Source organism: Physella acuta, unplaced genomic scaffold, assembly GCF_028476545.2.
Source record: "Physella acuta isolate Inbredline_101_S28 unplaced genomic scaffold, ASM2847654v3 ptg000454l, whole genome shotgun sequence".
In the NCBI taxonomy this organism is placed as follows: domain Eukaryota; kingdom Metazoa; phylum Mollusca; class Gastropoda; family Physidae; genus Physella; species Physella acuta.
Window position 1 is genome coordinate 690768 of NW_026731973.1, and position 13286 is coordinate 704053.

Consider the following 13286-nt stretch of genomic DNA (forward strand, 5'->3'; position numbering starts at 1 on the left):
TTTTTTTTAATTAATTTAATAAATTTATCTTCACTGTACTTTACCACACAATTTTGGCAAGTATGGCTGATCGCAAAAATTCCTGGCCATATTGCTTATTTTCGCACAATATTGTAAGTTAAGCTTGTTAGGTGAAACCAAGCTGGGAGATCAGGAATCTAGATCTAAAATAGATCTAGATCTAGATTACATCTGCATCTTTATCTTACCTTGTACAGTTTGCTATTAAATAAAATGAGTTCAATGAGTGTAAGACGAAGTTTAGATCTATTAAATCCGTACTCGACAGCTAATTAAATTAAAAATAAAAATTATCATTATCATGATTATCATTAATTAATTAAATTATTATTAATTAATACTAATTATATAGAAACATTTACATAGATCTACATTCTCATTGTAATTTTTAATCTAGAAGTAAATTAATCTAGCTAGATCTAGAATATCTAGTTCTATATATTTTGTATAATGATTGTTAATTTATAATTAATATTTTATATTTTATATCCTCAGCAGTTCTTAACCGCTTTTCATACCTGCCCTTTGTCCGTAATGAGTAATGTGAGTCAGGTACCCATCAGAGCTGCGTGGACTCAGGGACGTCCTACAGACTCCAACATGGGAACGAACTCGAGCAGTCATTAGCTCTAACCACGCTGTCTCTGACTATTACTTATTACATTAGAAGATTAATTATTGATAATCAATAGCAATAGGGTATTTATAATTATATCACAGTGCCTATTTACATTTTAAAAACAATTAATAACATATATAATAAAAATAGATATGTTATTAGACTATGACAATTACTAATTGTTCTTTATATTTAAAAACGTTTTTGATTAACATTTTTTAGAGGAAATATTTGACTGTTGATGAAAAAAAACAGCTCAATTCTGCGATTGAAAATGGAATGACAACTAGAGATAAGGAATGGATAGGAAAGCTGGCAAGGGAATTCAAAATTGAGCCATTTAGAATTGAAGTAATGTATTAATGTTTTAAATGCTGAAATATTAAAATAAAATGTATACTAATAGATTAAAGTTGATAATAGCTCATTTTGACTGTTAATTTATTGATACATTTATATCTGCAGAAGTACATATACAACATGAAGAGGCAAAAGGATAACTCTGTTAGCAAGCTCCCCAGAAAAAGAAGAAGTGGTTGGGATGAATTTAGAGCCATGCAAAAGCAAGGTTTGCTAACCATCTTTTAGAATTATAATTATGCTCCAACATATTAAGATAAACTATAGACTTTTAATAAAGATACTTTTTGTTCATATTTTCATCATTCAGGTGCTGATGAAGATAACAGGTCATTTTTAAGAAGAATTTCCCAAGAATGGAAATTGCTTGATCATGTGACAAAAGTTGGAATGGACAGGAAGGCACAGGAGAAAAACAAACAACCTTTTTATGGGCTCGACGATAGTGATATTGTAAAGGGGTTGAAGAAAAGATTAAAATTATTGGTAAGATGTTAAGATCACTTGTCAACTATACAACAGATTAATAATACTAATACATGTAAATATCTTAATAATTCGTTCACTTTTTTTTGCAGGTTAAAGATATGGAAAAGGCTAATGTAAAATTTATTGGTGTTAGTTCTTACTTTGACCCAATTAACAAAGTTGAAGTGTTCCACACCATGAATGCAAAACATTTAAAAAAAGACATAGTAGATTTTGTATGCAAAGGTGAGATTTTTTTCTTTGCGCAGGCAGAAATAATCAATGAGTTTAATTAGGCCTTATATATTTTAGAAATTTAAAATAATTTAAGAAGTTTTGAGATTTAAAAAAAAAAAACTTCGCCAAAAAAAGAAATATTTATATATACTGGTATTCTTTTTTATATTTTGTTAAATGTAGAAAAAGTTCATATCTGCTAAACTTTAGGCTAAGACCTTGAATACCTCTTATGAAAACCTATTTTAAATCTGCATTATAAATATTTATTTGTGAATTTAATATTTAAATGATTGTATAGATTAGCAATCATAGTGTTATACTTTTTATGTAGTTTCTACCTATATTTGTAATTATTAAAATCTTTTATTTTACAGATCCATTACAAAGCTGCACTAAATCTGTCAGACTGCGCCAATTAGTGATGGAGATTTTTCAGGAAAGATGGGGTAGGTCAATTTAAGACAATGTTCCTTTTATTGCCTTTGCATTTCTAATTTTAAAAATATGCTACACTAGATTGTGTTCAAGAATAATATAATTTAAATTTATTTTATTGAAAAACTATTTGGCTGGTCTAAATCTTTTGCAACCTAAAAACAAATGGTAATGGTTAAAATTATTAGATTTGTTTATGTGTGCACAAACTTACATTTATAAATATGTGTGTTTCAAAAAGTTGCATGAAACACAATACTCAAGTACCATACTTTAGTAGTAACATAACTGTCACTGGGCTGCCTACAGGGATACCATTCAAGCACCCTCAACTGTACACTGTAAATGAATTAAATCAAATCATAGCAGAAGACAAATACAATATACAGATGGCTATAACCTTGTGAGTTATTTTAGTATGATTTATAATATATAATAGATTTTAAAAATGTAATCAATTACTTATAATGTAGCCCTATTTTTAAAAATATATAATTATTAATAATTTTTAAAAAAATTTTACTGCTCATCATGTAAGATTATTCTTCCATGAGTAAAAACTTTTTTAGTAACTAATGCAAAGTAAATATTTAATTTTTTCCAGGAAAACAATGGATTATGATTGTGAGTTTATCTTTGTATTCCTGAAGTTCAAATTATTTATTTAATTTGAGATAGTTAAACTCCTGTAGATTTCTAATATTCTTATATCAAATTTAATTTATCTTGTAAGTAATGTAAGACTGGAACTTCTAAGTTCTCATACTAAGTTGCATTCCATGCTGATTCCTAAACCTAACATTTGAGAAATATTCTGAAGTAGGCCTACTAATAAACATGTTATATTGCAGTATTGTGCATCATTTCTTCTGTTTTTATTAGCAATTTCTAAGGAATTCTTTATGTCCCTATTATTAAAAAAATTTATTGTGTTGTCATTGAACCTATTGTGTTTCAAACACTGATGTATATTCTTCCTTGCAGGTTTGCTAAGCTCATTAGAAAGCTTGAAAGTCCTTTCAAAAAATTTTAGAGGTCGAGTGTTAATCGAAGGTATTACTTTTTGACAAACTGGTGTTTAATAATTGTATGCAATAATAATCCATATCAATATTATATTATATATTTTAGATAATTAATTATTTATGAATTATTTCTTTTTTAGATGAAAGTAAAAAGCTGCAATATCCTGAAAAGGAAGAGTCATCCTTCAAAGACTGAAATTCAGGTTTTGGAACTTGGTAAGATGATAACTGTGTTATTTATTGATATTGTGTTGTGGTGGTGCTGGGTTTGAAAAATCATGGCTTTACTTGAGCTGAAGCATTAAGTTTCACAAAACTTTGTATGCTATTTTTTTCAGACTTAAATGAAGCTGTAGCTGGGATTGTTTTAGCTGCAGATGAATCAAGTACAAATACAGAACAAACAGAAATAACTGAGCTTGAGATACCGAGTATCCTTAGTATAAACCAAGGTAATAATGTAAACTTATGTTATGGTATTACAATTGACAAGTAGAGTAAACCTCAGTTATTTATTATATGTAAAAGAAGAAATTTTTTTTTTATTAAACTCTATTTCTGTTGTTTCATTAAATCTAGATAAATCAATAGCACTGACACAAGCTCAAATTGAAAATGTTGTTCCAGAAACTCCCACTTACATCAAAATGGGTAAGAGAACTAATGCCTAAAATAAAATAAAAATGTATCATTAATGAATTAATGTGCTTACAAAATATAATTTATTTTATAAAAAAAATAAATTCAAAGGTATTGTTTATTTTTGTAGGTAAAAAAAAAAAGATACAGTGTGCAGAAAGCAGAAATTTTGACCCAATCAGAAACAATAGGTGTCAAAAGAACAGCTGAAAAATACAACGTATCGGAATCTTCAATTTTTCTGTGGAAAAAAATAAATTAAATTAAAACTTATAAATTTTCTGTCTTTTTAAAAAAAAAAAAAATGTACATACTTATGATGATTGACTAGCCAAACTCAAGACCGGTGACCAGTACTGACCAGTATAGCAAGAAATGCTCTGACCTGAAATCTCCAAGGATAAAAGAAAAAAACATAAGATACATAAGATGCAACTTAAGTAATACCTGGACCGAGCACAAAAAATTGCCTAACAGGCTGTTGTCAGCTACTAATGTCTTAATTGGATGGCAAACATCTACGTCTACCTACAAATTGTGTTATTCAAGTTATTGTCATGCAACACTATACCCATCATTTAGACTATTAAATCTAGTACTAGAAAAAAACCAACAGCAATCCAAAATAGACCTACAGAAATTATTCAAATTATATCATAGCAACACTGTACTTTATTATATTGTAATAAGTTTTGCAAAGAAAAAATGATACTAGAACATACAGTGGCGTGCAGAGCTATGTAGATGCCCGGGGCAAACCCAAGGGAAAATGCCCCCATAAATTATATATATATATATATATATATATATATATATATATATATAATATCATACGGTTTTAAAAGTGTTAGTAGCCCAACAATTGACGATAAATTATAACACACATTATGTTATTAAACAAAATACAAATAGAAAAGCATTTTTTTAAAAATTGACTTAGCTAAACTCTTGAGAAGACTCCATGCGAATATATCCAAAGAAATGACTGACTCAACAAATGTTATACTGGATGGAATTTCGGGGAGCGGATGTTGGGGTGGGGGGAGGGGCAATATGCCAAGTCCAACAAAAGAGTTTCCAGTTTCCATTACCCTACCGGGTCGGGCTGCGGTCACAGTTGAATTAAATTGGAAAAAAACCACTAAAAGGTCAAAGGTCGCCATTGTTTATTGCTACAACTGAGGTCACGGTTGATGTTAGACCTAGTGAATTCGCTCTCTCTCTCTCCCTTCCCCCCCCCCCTCCAGCTGAACTTGAACATTGCTGTATTTTATAGGAAGACATTAGTGTCACACCTGATTGTTTTACCTGAGGTGGTTGGCGATGGGTCCACTGAGTGAGCCCTCCCCATCCGCCTCCACCCCCGTGTACCTGGTATGTATATTTGGGAAAAAGACGTAATTTGATACCCTATTGTATTCGGACCAAAGTAGGTTTTTTTTTTGGATGCCTGTACGGACCTTAGAAATGCTAGTCTTGTCTCGTACGTCGAAGTAGTCGAATACGTAGGAATAAAGCTTCTCGTCTTAACTCGATACATTGAGAAAATATCGATACTAGTCATAGAGAACGGCGATTTCTACTTGTTCGCTTTGTCGATGTTTAATAGAATTTTTGTATCGCTAAAGACACAACAGACCAAGATAGTTAGCTTGACTGCCAGCAGTTCTCGAGAAATATGGCATAGAGATTGGTGAATGTCGAGACCAGAGATATAATAGTGGAGCTAATATGAATGCAAAACAATATTATAATTATATCGTCGTCATATATTAATTCGCTTTGAGCAGAAGAAAAAAATGCTACTTTTCCAAATTGGAAGAAAAGGTTACGACCAATTAGTCCCTAAATTCTTACACTATTTCCCTGGGTTGATACAGCATCGCTGTAAACGTATACGACAACAATGGTAAACTTGGGCCCCGCGTTATGGTCGGCTCCAGGCCCCGAGTATTCCTATGCCAGCCCTGTGTGGGAATTAATCCAGTACAGCTACCAGGGCCGTTATAACTATCACAATTCATTAAATCAACGTGGACTCACTTACTTTACAGATGGCTCTACTATTTATAACATCAGTTCTATTTAAGAGCCCATTTACTTTACAGATAGCTCTACTTTGCTTTAAAATACTTTTACACAACTTTTAGCATGCCCTACAACTCATAAAAAAATAATATGGGCACATTTGTTTGAAATGATATCACTCCAATGTATATTTAAAAAATCTAGTGATGCATATTCTTGAGGGTGTCCTTACAGTGTCTCAGAAACAATACGAACATTCTAATTCTTTAGTATATTCATATGCATAAAACCGAATAAATTCTCTAGGGTGCGCCTACAATTTATCAAAAAATAATACGGGCTCACTTCATCTGCAAATGCCCTTAAATTTATTTTACAAAAAATTCCCCCCAAAAATTGTAAGGATGCCCTTAAAATGTATTATAATGAATATATTATACATAAATACTTTAAAGATGCCCCCAACAATAAATAAAATAATGATGGGTATAGTTACTGTATGGATGCCCTTCAAATACATCAAACCAATATAAGCTTAATAACTTCAAAGATGCCCCTGCAGTCTGCAGTGTATAAATATAAATATATGGATATAATAATTATTACTTGAAGGTTCTCATTAAAAAGTAGTAAAACGAATATGGACATAATTACTTTAAATACTTTAAAAAGATGCCCCTTCAGTGCTTAGGAATTAAATGGGCAAAAAGTATTCAAAATAATGCCCCTAGACTATACAAAAAAAATATCAGATACACACTTTAATATAAAGACTGCATTTATTAAAGAAACTTTAAAGCCCGCTTTTTCCATAAAAGTTGAGCTATACATATAGAATTTCATAACGAGTGATAGACGATTGAGAATGACAATGTGTTTTGGGTGGGGGGTTGGTAAAAAAAATTAAATCAGTCAGCAATTGTTGTTGACTTACTTGACTTAGTCCTCTTTGCTCCTTATGGAGCATAGGGCCTCCACCATTTCCTTCCATTTCTTCCTATCCTCGGCTATTAATTATGATATCTCCCAAGACATCCCTATTGGCTTCAGTTCTTCAAGAAGACTCCGCCTTCAGGTCTGTCTTGGGCGCCCTCTCTTCCGCTTTCCCTGGGGGTTCCACTCAAGCGCTTGGCGTGTAACATTTGTGTGAGCCTTCCGCAGTGTATGACACACCCAGCGCCACTTCCTCCTTATTTGCACACCTATAGGCTCCTGCCTAGCTTTCCTCCATAGTTCCAAGTTCGGCACTTTGTCCTGCCATCTCAGTTTCAGTATCTGTCTAAGGCATCTATTCATGAAGGTCTGTATCTTTGCTGTGCTTGCCTTGGAGACTCTCCATGTCTCTGCTCCATACAGCAGAACTGCCTTGACATTAGAGTTAAATATCCTAATTTTTGTGGTAATGGAGATGGCCGAACTTTTCCATATGGGTCGCAGGACTGTGAAAGCGCAGCGGGCTCTATTAACTCTAGCGCGTATGTCCTCCTCTGTGCCTCCCGTTTTGCTGATCTTGCTGCCAAGGTAGACAAATTCTTGCACATCATTTACCTGACTTCCGTCTATTGACACTGGAGCCTCCTGTTTATTGTTAATTCTCATCACTTCCGTCTTTTCTTTGTTGATCTTCAGACCTACGCGCTGCGAGATGGCTCCTAATGCATCAACTTTTTCTTGCATGTCCTGTAGCCTGTGCGAGAGTAAGGCAAGATCATCTGCAAACTCCAGATCTTCTAGTTTCCCGTGAGTGTCCACTGAATACCTTTAGCAATTGTTGTTGAGGCAGATGAAAACGCATTATGACTCAAAGACACAATTTCCAAAAAAAAAAAATAATAATTAAATTCACTCCATCGGATGCCCCCCTCGAATTGGATGCCCGGGGCCTGGGCCCCGTCCGCCCCCCCCCCCTGCACGCCACTGGACAGAAAATAAATACCAGCTGGTTGTCAAGACTCACAGCACAAGCTTTGAATAGGGACGAACGGGAATAGGGTACAAAGTATAAACATCATTCACTCCACCCTACACCCATATTTTTTTTAAAGATTGTATTTTAAGTTTAGTAAGATTACATAGACTTTTCAATTTATGATGTTACATTTTAAAAACCAATGAAATAATTCCAGAGCTAATATGCCTTCAAAAAGCAATTGGAAGCTAGTTTGCATAATATTAATAAACATGAAAAAATATGTGAGAAAAAAAAACGGATTAGGACATTTAGATTTTTTTCAGGGGGGGGGGGGGGGGTGGGGTGACGCTATAAGTGCCACACGCCGGTTACACCCGACCCAGCGACGCCACTGAATATAAATTTACATTTAGATATAGAATTGCAATTGGTATTACATATTTGACATGTAAATAACAAGTAAGATTAAATAAATATAAATTGCAATATACCATTTTCATTTTATTTGTCCTATTATGAACAAAGAAAGATTCATTTGTATAATTGTCATAGACATCATGGCTCCGTCGATAGATGTTCGTACTTGAATGGAATATAGTAAAGGGAAGTAACTATTATTATATCACAAACAGTTAATAAAAGACACACAAAAGAAACAAAGTAAAAATTCACGTCGATATTTTTTTATCTTAGAAACTATCTATTTACTGATATTTCATAAAATTTTACCATCACCTGTTTCTATAACAATATAATAATCTGTATACGGTAAAAAAAGAAACCTTAACAAATTGTAGTAATAAATATTGTAATTAGTGAATCTTTAGTTTATCCAATTATGTCTATTTATTTACACGATAAAAACACATTTTTTTCAATGTAGCAATTGCATTTTCAAGTTGTTTTTTTTCCTATATTACTTTCTCGTATATACGAAGTATAGAGAAAGTTTTGTAATCGTGCACAAAAATAACATGAAATTTTGACAGTTTTCACCGTTTTACGCCTCAGTCATTCATCACATCCGAAGTATAGAGGACTTATTTAATCAGGCAAAAATTATAAATACAAGTATATAAACATTTTGGCTTTTTATGCGTTATCGAGTCGGAAAAAACTGGACTTTGCAATTCTGTCCGTATGTCTGTGTGTGTGTGTCTGTAAACACGATAACAATAGTACCGTTACAGCTAGGTTGATGAACTTTCATATATAAGTATTATATTTAAATCGTAGATCAGTATCAACTTTTGAGCGATTTCCGATGAGCGGAAGTACTATTTCAGATAGATAAATGACATTTCACATGTAAGTAAAATATCTAATAATAATAATCTAATAATATTGCGCACTATTATGCACATTTTATTTAACGTTCACTGGTGTGCAATTCTTTTTTCTACAAGTTTTTATTCTTTTTTAAAAAGTATAAGTATTATAATGGATTAAAATTCATGTCTATATCCCGAGTTGTGATCCCCTGGTTTTTTTCGAGAAAGTTTAGGGGAGATCACTCTCGGTTTATTTTTTTTATTAATTAGACGTTTTGTATTAGATCTATTTATAAGTAAACCATCTTAAAAGAATGAAAGTAGGCTACAAGTACAAAAAGAAATACTACTATTGTAAATCTGTATCAGTCTTCACAAGCCGATGATGAAAACTGTAATATTAAAGCGAACATGCAAGGCAAATTGACGCTGTTAATTACTTGTCTGAGGCGAACAAAAATTTCAATGTATCAATTCACTAATACACACCACATTCAGTTTAAGAAAATGGCGTTTAAGATATAAAAACAAATGTGATTCTAACACTAAGATAGAATCAGAATATAACTAAAGTATCACCTATTTGCATACTATTTAATTGGTATGAAAATATAAAAAGCATCACAACACAACACTAGAAAAGGCGACGTGGGTATCATTTATAAAGAAACGCTGATAATAATATACCCAAGAGAACATTATTAATACATGATTGTGGGAAAAAAACATATGATACTCTAATCAAACAACTGTACAATAGACTCGGCCTAAACCTAACCCCAGTCCTTATCCAGCCACGTGTTTTAACCCAACAATGTTTAACTGTGATCTTTACTTTTTCTTTATTTGGGCATGAATACAAATGAAACGTACTTTTTAAAATAAATCAAACAATTAACGCCCAAAAGAAAACTACATGTAAAAATTACTTTTAATAGTTATTTATTATGACATATTGGGTAGATTAGAACATTTATTACAAAAAATACAGAGAAATTCACATAATCAAAAAGGTAAAGTGGTGTACATAGCCGGGTACACTGAGCAGATTAGGAGTAAAATTGCCCAAAGCAAGGTCGCTCAACACAAAGTGTTTTTTGTTTGCATTTTTCTCATCGCCAGCGCATCCGGCTATGGGAAATAACACAATGCAATTGGTTTTCATTATTTTCAAGTTGCTCTGGATTATGACCATCATATTTTATCAACTGTAGGAACTGTTGATGATGTATGACGAGTCGACGACTTTTTAAAAATGCTAACTGATTCATATATGGCAGCTCATCAGTCATGTTAATCAAAACATGCAGCCACCAAGCATTAGAAATGGCCATATCCAGTAGATAAGTAAAGATAACCCACCACCATTTTTAGCGCAGTTTCCATTCTGGAGAATTGCGTTTATTAACTCGTCTTTTCTGGGAATGTATGTTCGCAGCTTTAAGTCGTATCTCCTCCTCAACGAAGCAATATCGAGGACTAGTTCCAAAGCAATTATGTTTAGTAAGTTACGAGGATGATAGTGGGCCAAAAAAATTCCGGAATTCCTTCCTGGATTTCCCGGAAAAATGCAGTTTTTGGCCCATATCTCGGCAACCAGACCATTTAGCGACTTGAAACATTTACCAATCGATTCCTATTATAATTTAGAACAATATTGCCGAAGAAAGTGTTCAAAAATATCCTTTCGTTCGGTCACAAATTTTAAAATTACATAAACACCTACAAACCGATCGTTCTCCTAGCTTGAACGCACCCCAGCATTATACGTCAGAGCTATTTTTAGATAACATAATGAAATTGCGCTTAAATTGTCACAAGATTTTTTAATTAACTTGTTTTCTCTTATAAACACCGGTCATTAGTACCTGGTACATTTATTCATAACAGCAGCCATTATCGCTTCAAGAGCTTCTTCTAGCCCTATATAGTTATTTTGGCTTGTAAAGATGCGACGGGATGCGATTGTAGAAATTGTGTAGCTACAAAATATTAATATTTTTAGTACAGATCTGCCCATTGCACTCACCTGAGTACAGGGCTATAAAATGTAGCTTACTGCATCTAATATAAACAGGCTGTAAAAACAATAACACTATATGCTTTACTGTTGTCTTATTGTATATTTCGATAAAGAAATAGTAAAAAAATATTACACTGTCCCTATATTGAATTTTGTGTGGACAACGAGTGCAATCTGTTGTTGAAATGGGTAAATACTTCCAGGATAATTATTATAGAAAATATAATATCACGCCTTAAACAGTAGTACTCATGTGAGTACAGAAGGAGGTAATGAGCTAATACAGTCCAGCGGTTATAGGGAAAAGGGGAGAGAGAAACACGGTAAAGTAGTATTAGTTTCGAAATGGGAAGAAACATATGATTATATTACTAATAAAGTTGAAAATGCATATATAATTTTTTGGCAACGCTTTAAAATGAACCTTGTTATTTAAAGTCTCATTAGTTATGAGTATTATACTTTGACAAAAAAAAACAATTCTAAAAATATTTGTTGCTTTTATTTTTAATGTTATTAGAACAATCAAACAGCAGTTTATACATAAATCGTTTTGTAAAATTAAATTGTTTGTAAGCAGACCTTTAAACCAGCAGGCCTACTTTCATCATTGTTCTGTTTTTTTTATGCATATGCGAATATATATCACATTAATTTTCTTTCCTTGCAAACTTAATTCAGCCCTCGTTATAGGCCCATATCCACTCAACCCACTCCCCCTTTCTATTTTGTCTTTTTTACTTTCTCGTATATACGAAGTATAGAGAAAGTTTTGTAATCGTGCACAAAAATAACATGAAATTTTGAGTTTTCACCGTTTTACACCTCAGTCATTCATCACATCCGGAGAATAGAGGACTTATTTTAATCAGGCAAAAATTATAATACAAATATATAAACGTTTTGGCGTTTTATGCGTTATCGAGTCGTAAAAATTGGACTTTGCAATTATGTCCGTTGTCTGTGTGTCCGTGTGTAAACACGATAACTTGAGTACTGTTAGAGCTAGGTTGATGAAATTTCATATATAAGTATTTTATCAAAATCGTAGACCCCGATCAACTTTTAAGCGATTTCCGATAACCGGAAGTGGTACTTTATCTACTTTGAATTTTACAAAAGCCTATAAGTTGCATACTATTTTAGATAGATGCATGAAATTTCACACGTAAGTAAAAAATCTAATTCTCTACCTTCTGTCAAATTTTGAGTAATTTCCAATGACCGGAAGTACTAATTTACTCTATTTCCGATTTCTCAAAAACGCATGTAAATTTATAAAGTACTAATAATATCCCGCACATTTATACACATTTTATTAGGCGTTCACTTGGTGTGGGACGGAGTGGTCTAGCGGTAGAGAGCTGGACTGCTAACCCGTTAGTCTCGAGTTCGAATCCGAGTTCAAGTCAGTAGACCGTCCCTGAGTCCACCCAACTCTGATGGGTACCTAACTCCTGTTAGGGAAAGTAAAGGCAGCTGGGCATAGTGCTGACCACACTATCTCTTCATATGCCGAGGTCACAGAAACAAGTGAACTCTACTTCACTTGCCCCATAGACCGTCAGGTTTGAAAGGGAAACTTTTCACTTGGTGTGCAATTATTTTTTACGCGATTCTATTCTATTATAAAAAGTTTAAGTAATTAAAAATGGATAACAAATATTGTCTATGTCCTGAGTTACCATCCCTCGTAATTTGATATTAGAATATTCGAGAAAGTTTAGGGGAGATCACTACCGGTTTATTTTTTTAATTAACAAAAACTGAAATCATCATTTAGAAACAGAGTTAAGGGCATGTTTACAAGCTTTTATTTGACTTGATTGCTCGTGCTTTTTGTGTCATGTCTGGGTCAGAGTTTCTTTCAGGCATCTCTTCTGAGGGGGGGGGGAGGGGGAATAAAATGGATTTATATAGAAAACATACTTTTCCAGTGTCCGCTCCCCCCCCCCCCCCCACTCGGATCTATATATATAATTCTCTTCTGGGAGCCGTTAGAAAACAAGCAGCAAGCGCCTCCTTGCAGTCCCCTCTCTGTCTCTCTATCACTATCACTACCACCCCTATCCCACCCCCACATTGTCTGGTGAGTTGTGGTCACGCTAAATGTTTACAAAGCTAAATGTTTACAAATCGTAGAGTCGTAGAGCCGGGTTTCTATTAAGGGCAGATAATTTAGTTCGATTTTAAACTTACAGGAGGTAACTAAGAAATAACTATTAGGAGGCTGCTTTCACAGGGG